The 16378-nt window shown below is 33.2% G+C and overlaps 1 non-coding gene across 1 annotated transcript; it reads left to right on the plus strand.

Annotated features, from left to right (window-relative positions):
* The first annotated feature begins 9595 nt into the window (after positions 1–9595).
* On the plus strand, positions 9596–9666 carry Trnag-gcc. The gene has a single exon. It is a non-coding gene; the product is annotated as a tRNA-Gly (tRNA).
* The last annotated feature ends 6712 nt before the right edge of the window (positions 9667–16378 follow it).

Raw genomic sequence — 16378 nt, forward strand, 5'->3', positions numbered from 1 at the left:
ATTAAAATAACCGCTTTTTACTAAATGCATATGGATGTATAACCTACACGGTACATATGCTAAAATAACATTATTCACAATTTTTGTCTGTCTGTCTGTTTGTTCCGGCTTATCTCTAAAGCGGCTAGACTGATTTTGACGGGACTTTAACTGGCAGATAACTGATGTAATAAGGAGTAGCCTAGGCTACTTTCATTTTAGACATTTACTAATTTTATACCTCTGCAAACTGAAAAATAACTTTTTATTGAATTCCTTTGTAAGAATAGAATATATAGTTATTGTCCCATAAATTAAAACCTACGTTTTAATTAGTACTTCTCAATTTAATTAAAAGAAAGGTATAAACGTGACGAAGCAACCTACAGCAGTAAATAGTTACAATGTAACAACGTAGGTAATTAATTTAGGATTCTAAGTACTCAGATGAGCGAAAACAACGTGATATCTATTCGAAATGTAATTCAGACTTAAGAGAAATAGTTCGTTTGATGTTATAAAAGGCCTATTAATAGAATAAAGGTTATAAGCTACGATGCATTCTCCTAAAGCTTATAACAGCGATGACTGAGGCGAATTTTACTTTTAATATTTTTATCTAGGTATTATATTAATACGTGAAGCAAAAACTTTGTACCCCTTTTACGAAAATTGCCCGGACGAAGGAGTATGAAATTTCGCACACTTGTAGATTATATAGAGAAGCAGTACTAATATTTTTATTAAAATTATGCATAAAAAATACATTAAATAAATAAAAAAAAACATTACACACACTACCATGTATTTGACACATACGCATATAATATACTCTTTCGTATGTTGTTAAGTCTGTTGTGAAATTATGGTCGAATTTTGACCACTAGCCGACCACTAGTACCTAACAATTAAAATCTTACATGAAAAAGTAAACAAAATGTTATTCAAATATGGTCATTAAATACAACACACACTTAAATCTTTTTAAAAACAAATACAACAAAAAGTAGCAATAATCGCTTTAGTTTCCAATGATTCGCCATTTTCTCGCCGAACGAGCTAATGGCTAAAGTTTTAGCGTTTTCAATGAAAAAACTGACATCAGCGATATTGAGTCGAGGCGTTTTGGTAAACCTCGCTCCATTAATTACATTACTTGAGTTTTTTACAATTCCCATCCGTCAATGTAATAAATTGGCAAAAAGGGTAACAACAAAATGAGATCAATCTAATAATAACATCGTGCGAATTTTATATACTGCTTTAGCCTGTAATATCCCACTACTGGGCATAGGCCTCTTTCCCAATGTAAGAGAAGGATCAGAGCTTATTCCACTACGATGCTCCAATGCGGGTTGGCAGATATATTCCCGAGTACATGATAACAACCGGGACCGACGGCTTAACGTGCTCTCCGAGGCACGGTGGAGAGACCCACAAGGACTGCACAATTTTATATATATTTTCGTGTATATAACAACTAATATGCCCCACGGGTTTACACGCGTTAATAAAAAAAGCGTGTCCCTTCCTCGGTAAAAGGGCTATGCAATACAAAAATAATTTTTCAATTAAAAGCAGTAGTTCCTGAAATAAACGCGTTTAATAACAGCCAATATTAATATTAGTGTACTGTGTGGCTACGGTACTAAAGAATATAGCCACCCCCTCTCTTCCCGTGGGTGTCGTAAGAGTCGACTAAGGGATAACACAGTTCCACTACCACCTTGAAACTTAAAAAGCCGATCGGTGGCGGGATAATCATCCAACTGCTGGCTTTGAAATACACAGGCCAAAGACGGGCAGCAGCGTCTTCGGTGCGACAAAGCCAGCCCTGCGGTCACCAACCCGCCTGCCCAGCGTGGTGACTATGGGCAAATCACATGAGTTCACGTTATTTTTGGCGTAAACTTGTGGAGGCCTATGTCCAGCAGTGGACTGTATAGGCTGTAATGATGAATATTAGTATAGATATAGTAATGTATTTATAAAATATTACGTAGTTATTTTTATACCAACTTACGAAATCGTCAATAGTGAAAGCACTTTTCTTGCCACAATATAAGTTACTTACTAACAATACCGATGCAAATAATTCGCACTAAATAAGTAAAAAAATTACCGACCTTCATTCATATTGACGTTGTTTAAAAATTAAAGCTGGATTTAAATTTTAATAATGAACTAATTTACAAAAAAAAACGAGTAATAATTTTTTTAGTTGTAGATGCCGGTAGAGCCAGCAATTATCTATAAAATGATATATAATTTATGTAAAGTTATTGTGAGGTTTTTTTTTAAAAGGGAGGCAAACATCTTAACCTTAGCGTATTCATATATATGATAAAACAATGTCATAAACTGTAAGTTACTATCAATCTGATATGTATCAAAAGGTAACACAGACATGAGATGATACCACGGTTGGTACTAATTATTAGTATAATAACGAGTGCTTTTAAAAACAAATTAGACTTAGTCTAAATTTCCGTTCAATAAATACTAGTCATCGTCACAAATAACCGAATATTAATAATTGGATCTCAAAATCTGTTGAGTACTTCATTGAATATAATTCAAAGCGAAGATTTCTTGTTTATGATAAAACTATATTACATTCAAAGTCAGAAATCGATACCGCAAAAATTCCATTAAGAGGATGTGGACCAAATAATCGCCAGTCGCATCTGCTATCAGCATCCTTTTGGTCTCGAATGCTTTCATCGAAATGATTTCTTGTGTAAGATATTAACTGAGAAGTTTTAATGAAATATTGTTTTCAACTTTATTGTGTTTAGGTATAAGTACTTTCTAAATTATCGATTAAACTTTATTTTATTTTTGTTGGACTAAAATAATACTTATTAATTCAGAACGTGTTCCCCAATTCAAATATTAGTTTAGCGATATTATTTGAGAGGTTTGTATCAGATAATACATACATGTGTTTAACCGTGTTTGACCATTTGTCCTTAAAAGAAATATAAAAAAATTCACTTTCACTGTGGTTTTACTTACTTTTCAGAGAGCAAAGAGCTATTATGTAACTATGTATATTTAATAAATTTGCTGAGTTTAACATTTAGTTTCGCTAAAGTTTGTACGTTTTAACTGACTTAAAAAAAAACGAGGAGGTTATCAAATAATACTTTTTATGTGTATATTATTTGTGTGTGTTACCTCAGAATTTATTAGCGGGTGGCCTGATTTCCATTTAATCAAAAAGTGGTACCTGTCATGTGGTCCTATTTAAATTTAATTGAGATTTGACAAGTACTTTCTGAGTCATTTCTAATAATGCGTATTTGCTTGATTATTTTTTTCGTCTACCTTCATTGTACTAATACTATTATTTTATATTTTTTTACTGGGTTAACCGATTTCGATGATTCTTTTTTTAATCGATAGTTCGTGCTTGTCACATGGTCTATTTAAATTTAATTGAGATCTGACGATAACTGTTGAGTTTTTTCTAATAATGCGTATTTACTTGACTATGTTTTCGTTGACCTTCGTTGTATACCTCATAACTTTTTAGTGCGTGGACCAGTTCCGTAATTGAAGTCGGTTTCGTTTGCGAACAAACACAATTATGTAACCATGAATCTCAAGCAAATATGCTGACTTTGACATTTTGTTTGGCTAAAAACGGTAGGTTTTTTAGGATGGATACTTAAAACATTGCGTAATAACGTCGTGTAGCAAAATATATAGCAAATATATAATATAAAGGAAAACGGATTTGAATCTGTGTGAATAGGAGTGTTCATATATATACACACACTTGGCAGTTTTGTTTGACACAAATGCGTTACATTAAATAAACATGAGTCACGATTTCATCAAAAATTTGTTAAATTTGTTCCATGTGTATATGGCTCACGAACATAATGAACAGAGAACGTGGTTACAGCCCTAACTACTTAATTTATTCAATCGATATCCAATTTCAGTCACGTACAGAAACTTATTGAAATATATAAAATAATACGATAAATCTGAAAAGCTTATGTTCGTTTATCTATCGAATTAAAAAATAAAATAAAATAAGTTACAAATATAATTAATCAACAGTGACAGACGCTGTATAATATCACGCTATGACGTATGAGAGCCATTCTGTAGTTAGCAACAACGGCAAGGCTAAAACTAAGCTGTTCGTTCAGCATTGGGTTTCACCAGTTATAGATTAAGTTTATCCTGCAAATAAGTTATGATTATGCTTTAACAGCATTAGGTAGAATGGGCAATTAGGACCTTTTCCTCTTCAATTAATAAACTACAAGTTTTAGATTAATATTCGAAAGTTTTCATTTGTGAATAGATACATCACATAAATCTAGTGGAATTCGATGGTAAAAAAGAATAATATATAAAAAAACTAGCTTCTGCTTGCCACTTCGTCCCCGTAGCCTCCACTTCTTTTAGCTTTAATGCGATGATATATAGCCTACAGCCTTCTCGACAAATGGTCTATCTAACACTGAAAGAATTTTTCAAATCGGATCAATAGTTCCTGAGATTAGCGCATTCAAGCAAACAAACAAACTCTTCAGCTTTATAATATTAGTATAGATTTAATCTGTTGGTTACCGTCATCAGTCAAATGCCTTTATCCACACTCGGTAACAGGCTTTACCCTAATAGGCCATGGTATAAATTCTGATTATTTACTTTTTTTTTAATCCCGGAATGTCAAACTTTGTCGTGGTGCTAGCATTTGGTGCTATCTTACGTACGCGATGCGATACGACGCCACCAATCGACTGCGACCAAATTTTCAACTCAACGGACCGTAAATTAACATGCAAAAGTTGCTTAAAAAAAGTTTCTGTGTACAAATTTAAAAAACGTTTTTGGTCCCTCATTTTAAAAAGAATAATTTAATGAGTCTTTAATTGCTATGCTTAGTGTTAAACTACCGCCAAATCGGAATGTAGATTCTGCTGCAAAGAAACGGCAAGAAACTTATATAGTTATTGTATTTGCTTTATTATTTCTTATCGGATAAATTAGCATCGCTGTGTTTATCGCTCACATAAGACAATGGCTTAGGAACAAATCACAATCACATTTAACGCCAATCTATCACAAAATCGAATGCGGGACCAATCGAAAAGTGAGTCTAGTACTAGGGATACATACGTGATCCTAAGCAAAATGACTCTGTTGAAAATATTATGTCATGTATCGTGTATCTTATCTTTAACATTTTGAATTCTTTTACGAAATAAGAAACCCTTGTAATTTAATTATGCTCATCCATCTAACTATCCAGATCTTGTGCGCACATGTGTCTTGAAATAAGTTCACTCTATATATAGATCGCAGTGTATTTTTTTTTATTAAAAAAAGCCTTTCGAGAAATACATTTTTTTTTTGTTAAAAGAAATAGACAGTTCATACTAATTGTTTTATAAAGACCAGAGTGTAGGGAACAGTTACTAGTAGGGAGCAGTAGACACGTCGACGTTATTGACGCAGTGATAAAACCCTGATACGAATTCAGTGACAAATTCAATTACCGCAAATTTTTATTTTATCTCTCACGTACGTCTGTTCTTGAGGTACACAACTTAGGTAATACTTGTGTTACAGGTAACAGGCTACATATATCATACACATACGGTTCTGAGAATATGTTGTTACCTTTAATATGAGGCTTTTATTTACTTGATTTTATTATTAATAACAATAATGGGCTACGCTTGAGGTTTCCCTCAATTAGGTAGCGTATGCTAGCGCGACCCCATCTCACCCCACCCAGGCGGACGACTGCTCACACGTGGTGGTTTTTTAGTCAGTAGGAGTCTGACATAACCCTCTGGCGCCCCAGCGCCAGAGGGTATCCATGATGGATTTTCCCCACGTAAAAAAATGGGGTTTCTCTCAAAGATAGGATTAGAAATGAGACAATCTGCGAGGGAATGAAAGTAACTGACATAGCTCACAGAACTAGCAAGTTGAAGTGGCAGTGGGTTGATCACATGTGTTGCAGGACCGATGGCTGATGGAGCAGAAGTGTCCTGGAGTAGAGACCGCGCGACTTAGCAAACGCAGTGTGGAATGACCTCCAGTCCGCTGGACCGACGAACTATCTGCTGTAGGCTGGATGAGCATTGCGGAAAACCGGGATGTCTGGCGCGATCTTGGGGAGGCATATCTCCAGTAGTCAACTGCAATAGGATGAACTGACTGACTGATTGTTATTATTAAACTTAACTTACTTTTATTAATTATAACATGAACGGTAAAATATATAAGAACATTAGATTCAAATACACATTTATTTCGTAAAAGAAAAGCTATTTAAACATTGTTTAATAAAGTAAAATTCGATTAATTACAAATTTTTTGTACTCACAGAGGGAAAACAAATAAGCTGAGATGAAAGGCAGCGAAATATCATTTGTTGAATTGTTAAGTAAATATAAATAATTGTTCAGAAAATATGAGCGTTGTCGCGAATAATGTGAATGAAACAGTCAGCGAACCGGAATGTTACGAACGAAAATGTTTCTTCCATTTTAATAGTAACTCGTTACAATTTATTTATTTTGCTATTTACATAACAAATAAAATTTTACAAATTTTCGTTTTGACTGTAAAATATGTTAAGTAATAAATACAGTAACAGTAATACAATAATTTAGTTTAATACTGTAAACTTTAAAGTGCCAGAGATTTCTAATTTATCTTTATTTATTACCAAATGGAAAACATCAACATGTTTTTATAAGAAACTAGTTGTGCCCACAACTTCATCCGCGTGGAATTTAACAAAAAAGTCATTGTTCAGTGCGCAGAGTTATAAAACAAATAAATTTCTAAAATGAAAGTAGCTTATGTTACTCCTTATAACATCAGCTGCCAGTGAAAGTCCCATCAAAATCGGTCCAGCCGTTTCAGAGATTAGCCGGAACAAACAGACAGACATGTTATTTTGGTATAGGTACCATGTATACATCCATATGCATTTAGTAAAAAGCGGTTATTTTAATATTAAAAGCAAACACTCCAATTTTATTTATTTGTATATATGTTTTTATTTCTTATTTCAAATGCATTACAGTCAAATTGCACTTACTAAAATACTATCAGCACTGTCAGCATTAAGTGATGACACAGATTTAGTTTCAATTATTATGAAAAAAATTGCAAATTTTTTATTCTGAAATGACTTATTATTGTCGATGAAACAGACTGAACGTGGTTCTCGTAGGGTTGAGTACATCAGAACACATACTTTCAGATACGTACATATCAGAAGTACACTACATATTTTTGCCCTCGAGAAAAAGCTGATAAGTCAAGAAACATGTTTCTGTATGGTAGGTCACAGAAATCGCGATAGAAATTTGCTGGTGATGTCTGAAATTAAAACGGCATTAAAAACAGCGTTGTTCCCTCAGCATACATACAAGTTTTCATACGTATAACGTCTCGTGACATTAAAGCAATGAATTTTCAAGGGACACAGGTGCAAAGTAAACTCACGCCCTTCTCGTAAGGCCCTTTAAATTATTACATTCAAACTCAGCCATTTGTTACCTTTGGGAAATTATGTTTTGATAAGGATCAAGAGAAAAACATATATTGACAGTAGTAACTTTATTTTCCAATATTTTAAAAAGATCAAACAGGCTCTAGGGAGTTTACTTGTCCTTATTTAGACATAGTTCTTAACTATATCAAAAAGTCAGTTACATTTTTTGAGTAAAAACTGCTTCACAAACTTTCGTTTTTATGAGATCGCATTTTTCATAAACCCCATTTTTTTTCTTGATAATTTAATATAAAACTGTAAAGGTTTATATGTCAACTAGCTTCTGACTGGGATTTCGTCTGGGTGGAGTAGTTACTTTGGGCTAACTGGAGAAACTCTCAAAAGGAAAAAATAAACCCCGAATTTGAAACATTCTTCATTGGTGCTCCGCTCCTATTGATGTGAGCGTGATGATATATAGCCTATAGCCTTTCTCGATAAATGGGCTATTTAACACTGAAAGCATTTTTCAAATCAGACTAAGTAGCTCCTGACATTAGCGCGGTCAAGCAAAAAGAACAACAAACTCTTCGGCTTTATAATGTTATAGCTTTATAATATTAGTAAAGATATTATTTTGTTAAACCTTTCAAGTAAAAGAAACCTTAATAATACAGAATCAATAGTCAAAATAATAATTTTTAGTATTCTTTGACGGTTCGCAGGAAAGTGGACATAAGGTGCCAATCAATCAGGCATTTAAAATATGTATAAATATTGAAGAAAGTTGTACAACATTAATTAATCTATAGGTACAACAACAAAACAAAGAAAACCAAACCATTAGTACGTAGTAAAGTCATTCTTTAATGAAGAGATGTCGATTGATTGCTACGTGTAAAGGTACTAAAGGATCGAAACGTCGTATGAATTTGCAATTAGTGGTTTGATTGGCACCTTATGTCCACTTTCCTGCGAACCGTCAAAGAATACTTATAACAAATGGACGCAACGATAAATAATGAATAATTTTTAAGGTTGCGCAAACATCGAGCGAATCACTCTTGTGTCTAGTTCGTCGTATGAAATTGCAGGTATGTTTAAGCTTATTGGCTATAAATCTGTTTCCCAATTTTCCTTTTCTTATGATACGAGTAGTGGACGTCAAAAAGATAAATATGGATTTACTTGAGCGTTGTGTGTACCTATTTGATTGTGAAGATTAGATGCTAAAAAGATAAAAGGTTATACGATGTGCCCTTTCGGCGTATAACAATCAGTCACAAAAAATAGGTACTCGAGCGCGTCAGATATAAATAGCACCTATATGTGCCCTGCGTGTTTCTGATAACGGAAAAACATTAATCAGGCGGTTTGCGTTGTGGGTGTTACCGTACGAAGGAATAGATTTTTTTTCGAACGGTCAGATTAAGGAATTTCTTTCACATAATTGTCAGATATTGGGTCTATGACGAAAACACCAAGACGAAGCGTCTGTATAGAATAATAATCAGACGCGCTCGAGTTTTTCTAACAATCGATTTTTTTAAGCGAAAACTTCTATCCTCGCAGCGCAAACACATTTTTTCGTAGGTAGTAAGTTACGTTACGCTCTGAGGTGAAAGGCTCGATCGGGTTAACTCGGGACCACCAAGTGTACCCGAGTGAGAAACATACAGACAGCTCTTCCTCGCTGCTGAACGGTGAAAGGCTCAATCGTGTGAACTCGGGACCGCCGAATTTATCCGAGCGAGAAAGATACAGTCAGCTCTTCGTTGTTGTGTCGCTGTGTTTAGTATATTCAATTAATAAGTGATAATTGTCATTATTAATTTAATAGTTATTACTATATTATAAATTGGCAATGAAGTTTTCACTTCTGCCGTGCGGTCTTAAGCACACAGTATTTTTTTTTACTAATATGACGTTCCACATTATATAAACAGCTTATAATTATATGGTTGGGCTAACGCAACACCCACACCACGACAAACATGTATATAACCAATACAAATGTCTGTCGTGAGGGAGGATCGACCCATCAGTGCAACAGCTAGTGCTGTGACCGCTGCGCTAACGCGTTGTTACAAAGCTTTAAAAATAGTGATAAAATGATGACACTAGTATCAAGCATCGGTGGTTCAGTGGTAGAATGCTCGCCTGCCACGCGGGCGGCCCGGGTTCGATTCCCGGCCGATGCATGTTTTTGTCATCATATTTTTTTGTAATAATTTAATTTATGTAGATATATGTTATTATTTCACACACACACAAATTAGTCTTACTATAATCGATGTATAAAAACTGATATACAAAATATTAAGTTTAGTATATTTTTTAGTATTTTCCATTACCCATCTATAAGAAAATTGTATTATTTTTACTTACGGTCCTCCTGATGGCAAGTAGTTACTGTAGCCTATGAAAGTCTGTAGGACCAGAAAGGGGCGCTGCTGTAACCTAATATTATACTCGTATGATCTTAAACATTTTAGTTTACGAACAACATACCTACAATATTTTAATTTTAACAAAACAAAAATTCGGTTAAAAACCATCTTAGTTTTAGGCAGAAATAGATGATCTTATTTATGATTTCCAGTTTTCGCTGAACCGAACCCAAAATTGAAACCACCGTCACATGTCCCGGTTAATATAAATACTGTATAGCTACATATGCGTAAATAAAAACACACTATACAACCGTCGGATAAAACTAAGCGACGCTGATGTGACCTTAAAACTGAGAATTAAGTAAAAATGGCAAGGATGGTATTATCTACTTATATTGATTTAGTTTTCCAGACGAACAGTATAAAGAATACAGCCGGCGTATAAAGTATCAGCTATAATTATTTTATACGCTAAGCATTTTTTATTTCCATTTATTTGAAAATAAGCATATCAATAAAAAAATATAGAGTCATTGTTTGTTCCACTTATCATCTATCACTATTCATCTATCACCAATATTTATATATTTTTTGTTCAGTAAAAGTTTTTATTATTATTATTATTGAAGTAAAATTTTGTTTATGCACGCTTGAATGCGTGACGAGAGTGTTACGAAAAGTGGTGCGAGCACACATTTCCTTTTTCTCTTTCTCGCATAGCCAAGTTTCGTATATCCAAGACACAGTGTATGCCCGTTGCGCAGGCATATTGCTACAGAATTTTTACTTCAATCGTGTGGTATAAAGATTTTTTTACGTATGTACCAATCATATAACTTACTTTTGTTTTAAATTTAATCAAAGTAAAAACTTCACACACAAACTGTTATAGCTTATGTATTTATGTATGTATAGTATATGGGTTTTATTGTATTTTATTTCATTTTTTTCATGTTTATCTATCATAACATATGCAACGTGCAGTATGTCATCTGAAATATCACGACCTACTTTAAGACGTTCTAGACTGTTCCTCAGCCTCGGGTGCGAATTTCCTTTACCACTTCCACAACTTTTACTGTCACAAACGTACACACAAAAGGAAATGTTTACTGTTATTGTAGACGGTTAGGCTGTGAAATGTTTTGTCCGAGTTGTCGCCCCCGGCTGCGCTGTTTTTTTACGCTTGTATATCGCTTTTATTGTTAGTGCATTCATCGAACTCACTCTTGTTTGAAAATTGTTTGTGAAAGTGCCTCAAAACGGAAATGAAAATTTTAAATTGATTGTGTTTGTGTATTTTAAAATGTTCATATAAAAAGTTCAAATTTTGTCTAATTCTTCCAGTAAAATAAGTTAATTAAATTAATTCTTTAATGTGTATTTTAGTTTTATTGGTTACAGGTACATATTATTCAATTTATTGCATTTAACCTTACTGAACTGAACAACTCAAAATAAGAAAATAAATCAATAATTCTCTACACTCATTATGAATAACATTTAATTAAAATCAAAATGTCAATTTGATAATTTTCTATAACTCAGCAAAATAAAGAGCTTAAAAAATGTGTAAAGAAAATTAAGTTTCGTTTATTTTACATGTTATTTTTAGCAAGTTAAAGTGGCAGTGGGCTGGTCGCCTGTAACGCAGGACCAATGGCAGATGGGAGCAGATGTGTTGAGTTGGCAAACGCAGTGTGAGACATCCTCCGGCCCGCTGGACCGAGGATCCACGTAAGGTTGTCGGGGGTGCTGGATGAGGATGGCAGGAAACCGGCATGTCTGACGTGAACTTGAAGAGGCATATGTCTAGTAATAGATTTTGATACGCTGAGACTGACTGACTGACTGAGTATTAATATAAAAATATAAATATGAAAACTGGTAATCAAAATATAATTTTAATTTTCTTTTATAAAACAACATACTAAAAACAAGTTAAGAAAAAAAATTAATATCCGCCGAAACTTTACCGTTCGTTATTTCACGAAGTTTTGTGAAGTCGTGATAATATCTTCCCGTAATCTCGTATCCGAAGAGCTTAATTAAAAAAATTTCGCTACATCAGTTTCAGTAATAGATTTAATATGATGTTTATAACAGACTTCAAAAAAGGAGATGGTTCTCAATTCGACTGCTTTTTGTGTTACCTCGCATAACTTTTTACTGGGTTTACCGATTTAGATGATTCTTTCTTTATTCGAAAAGTGGTGCTTATCACGTGTTGCCATTTAAATTTTTTAATTTTTTTTTATTGATAAGGCCTGCATTTTTTTTAAAGTTGTTATATTGTTATTTTCCTTATGCCATGCCATTTTAAATGTACTATAAAGTGTTAAATAAATATAAATACATTGATGATGGACTCATTTAATTATTGTCTATGTAAATTCAATTTGGTTTTTTCCAATAAATAGTTTAGAACAAACACAATTTTTCCATCTGCATTTTCATTCGATATGTGTTATTTCTGTTTGAATAAACTCAAACGTTTTATAACTTTTATTGATCAGATTAATATAGATTACCAAAGAAAAATATTTCAACTTTTATCGAATGCAATTTTTTACCAAAGTAAATAGTGGCTTTTGTTTTAAAACGCGTTTATATTTTTTCAATAGAAAATGGTATATAATACCATCTGTAGATTTTTGGATCTTTTTATGATTTAAGCGTTTATGATCCGCAAATGAATGGCAAATTAAATTGACAATAGTACTGTATTTAATTCATATTAAAAGAAGAATTTACTGCAAGTAAAACGTTAATTCACTTATAGACGCCTGCTAGACCAGAAGCATTGCAAGCGTGTTGATGACCTACATACCAATCCCCCAAGGAGCTCTAATCATCTTACTCACCACAGTAACACAACACAGCTTGAAAGCAGTAGGTAGATATAGATATAGCTATTTAAGAATGTATAACAAAATTGTGATCTTCTGTAAGGTTGAGATCCCCAGTCGTTCTGCTCCCAATTTGGAGCAGGATATTTTTCAACTCAGTTAAAATGTCTGCGTCAAAACTTATTAAGAATATAGACAGTAGGTAACTTAAAATAAGACATCTGGTTTACATATATAAAGAAGTGAAAATCTACAAGGATGAACTATGGATTTATTGCATGGAATTGCTCTAATCTTGTTTTCGGTCCACTATACATCACATCCATACTCCAAAGCTACGCTTACATGTTCTACGAGGCCGGACTTCATTTCCTAATTTGTGTTGCAAATAACGTCACCAGGCGGTACCGTATTTAGCCGAAATTAATACAACAGGTTTGGTTTTTGTTTATATTGAAGCTTTAAGGCCTTAAGCTCATCGTGAATAAATTTTAATTTTTTATCGTTACATTTATAAAAAATGATTGACTGATATCAAATCTATTAGCACAAAAAATTTCTTATCCACGGCTCTGGTGTAAGCCTGGTGTTAGGTTTAAAAACCCTTAACAGAGATTAAAAGTGTTAGTTCTCCTTTTCGAAGGGTCACAGGTGCTTTATATTTCTAATGTCATTGTTTGTCTCTATTCAGTTGGTAGTAGTAGAAGAATGTATAGATTTCTGGACGCCATCTTTAGTGTCTGTGGATAAGCGTGTAGTCACCCAGACACACCCACACCCACACCCACACCCACACCCACACCCACACCCACACCCACACCCACACCCACACCCACACCCACACCCACACCCACACCCACACCCACACCCACACCCAAACCCACACCCACACCCACACCCACGCCCACGCCCACGCACCCACACCCACACACACACACACACAGTTTTTTGAGCCTCGTCAATACAACGATTGTATCTCCGATAAATCTATGTTAAAATATCAGCATTAGTACATGTAGGTGAGGGTGTAAAAATAATTTATCTTGAAAAACCTTAAGTTTGTATTGATAAATAGACTGATACCTTAAGATTACTGTCACGAATTACCATTTCAACATCATTGTATTTAATATTTATATTCCTACTAACAATAATATAAATGTGAATGTAAGTTTGTTAGTTACGCTTTCACGCGAAAACTACTTAACGGATATCATAAAACTTTGTACACATATTGTTGGAGGTTTTAGAAATAACATAGGATTATTTTTTATTTAAAAAAAATTCGAGCCAGCGAAGCCGCGGGTGAAAGCTATTTGTAAAATAAGAGTTTATCAATATTTACGGTTATTACGTTATTATTAAGATCATTCATAATTCTTTATCTTAAAAGCGAAGGACATAGCGCCTGGTAGCTATCTTGTGGTACAATATCGTCTGACGCGACAGCCTAAGTCCATCTTAGCTCAGCAAGGTGACGAGACTCGATCTCGAATAACAGAATCAGATTTGGAAGAAGATTCATAAATCTTCTTATATTTAAGCGTCGCCTACTAAAGTCAGTAGATAACCTTCGTCGCGAATTTTTTGTATTTAGAAAATACTTACATTTAAAAAAAACCTTGATGAGGATAGCAAGGGATAGATCGTTGTGGAGAACACTTGGGAAGGCCTATGCCAAAGAGCTAGACAATCACGAAACCGGTGTCTAAAACGAATAATAAAATTTAATTACGTTGCTTTCATAAACAACCAGATTTAGTAGTAGTACCTAGTACATAAGTAGTTATAAGATGAAATGTAATATATAAGATTATATACAACAAAAAAAAATCCGAGAGATATCGAACTTTCAACGTATGTCATTATTATTTATGGCATGTTTATATTCATGTGAGACTTACATCGATATTCTTAGGGCTGTTTAACATCCGGATTTTACCGGATTTGTTTGGATCTTAGCGAACTATTTCGACGCTCAGACGAAGGTACTTAAGGTACGGGAAATGTAACATTTATGATTGTAAAATACAGTTTATATATTATTTTCAAAAGAGTATGTAGTGGTGGTAGCTTCACTTTTTAAAATAATAATCACTTTTAAATGTTAATTTATAAAACGAAATTTCGGATGTGCTTATGAAGCCTGTTTAAATAAAATTGTTTTTGATTTTGAATATACAACCTTTGAAAGGTATTAAAACTAAATTTTATGTTCGTAAAACCAACTGCACCATAAATAAATTAACATGTATACACATTGTTTTATTTGTTTTAGTAATAAATAATTCTTACTAGTGGAATATCAGTTTTTTTTTAATGTTTGTATATAGGTATATGCTCATGTAGGTGATTCACAATGATGTCTATATGATGATACTGTAAAAATAAATGTCCTTGAACCTTATAATTTAAACACGAATTTTATTTTCATTAAAATAAATAAATTATTGATTAACTACATTATTAAACAATCGTCTTCTATATATTAATAAGTGAAGCAAAAAGTCGATACCTACCCCTTTTTACGAAAATTGCGTGGACGGAGGAGTATGAAGCTTCGCACACTTATAGTTAGAGAAGGACTGCAGAATACTATTTTTTTTAACTATACATAAAAATAGATTAATAAACTTATAATTATGGTCGAAATTCGACCACTAGGCGACCGCTATTATTACGTTATTAACGTTCCCCTACATTGCGAAAGTACACAAGCCCAGCAGTGGGACAAGCTGAATCGTAACTACATTTGCAGGAATAAGGTACACCCTTATTTGTTTCTGTGACGTATATTTGTATAATTTCTCATCGTATGCAAATCGTAGAAAATAGAAGATGCTCGTATAATAAAATATGCAACATTACATAAAGAACATAGAAGTAGACAGAAATTCATATTTTTATTTTTATTTCAACACTTGGCAGCCCTATAATATTTCTTGCATTTAATATCACACAAAGACCTTTGGAAGCAAAGCAGCGAGCGCCTTGTGACATATTTTAGCCAAGAAATAAAATTCGGTATATGTCGAGGAGATTGCTCTGTGGTTAGAATAATTGAATGTATAACGAACCGTATATGGAATTATTTTTAGCTTTTAATCGACAATTTTAGTATTTATATTCTCTTTCAGTTGATCGCTTTCTTAGCGGCAAAGGAAATAGTAAATTTGTCACAAAATTTCAAGATAGATAATCCAAAATCTGTAGTAGATAACAATCAAAAATTTTAAAATATGTGCGAAACGTAATTTAATTTATTTAATTTCTAAACACAAAAAGGAGAAAAAATTAAATGAAACTACGCGTTGAAAAATTACAACAAAGCATACATTTTGATTTTTGTCAACCCAAAGGGAACTTGTACTGATTTTTTGGTTAAAACGTACCCAGTGTCATGGATAAATCAAACATCAGTTTTCTTATACATTAGTTTTGAAGTGATGGATGGCGTAGAAAGTATAGACTTATTATTTATTAATTTATAGATAAATAAAAAAATTTAAATTTTCCAATAATGTACTGGACATGTACTGACTCATAATTTATTGCTTCCAGAAGTATATGTTCTACTTACAAACTTATTTTACACAAATAAAAAGTTAATGTACGGGTACCGTTAAAGATCAGACAAATTCGTTCATGAACTATAAAAGTCTCACAGCCAA

The sequence above is a fragment of the Melitaea cinxia genome, chromosome 11 (genome assembly GCF_905220565.1).
Source record: "Melitaea cinxia chromosome 11, ilMelCinx1.1, whole genome shotgun sequence".
NCBI classification, from domain to species: domain Eukaryota; kingdom Metazoa; phylum Arthropoda; class Insecta; order Lepidoptera; family Nymphalidae; genus Melitaea; species Melitaea cinxia.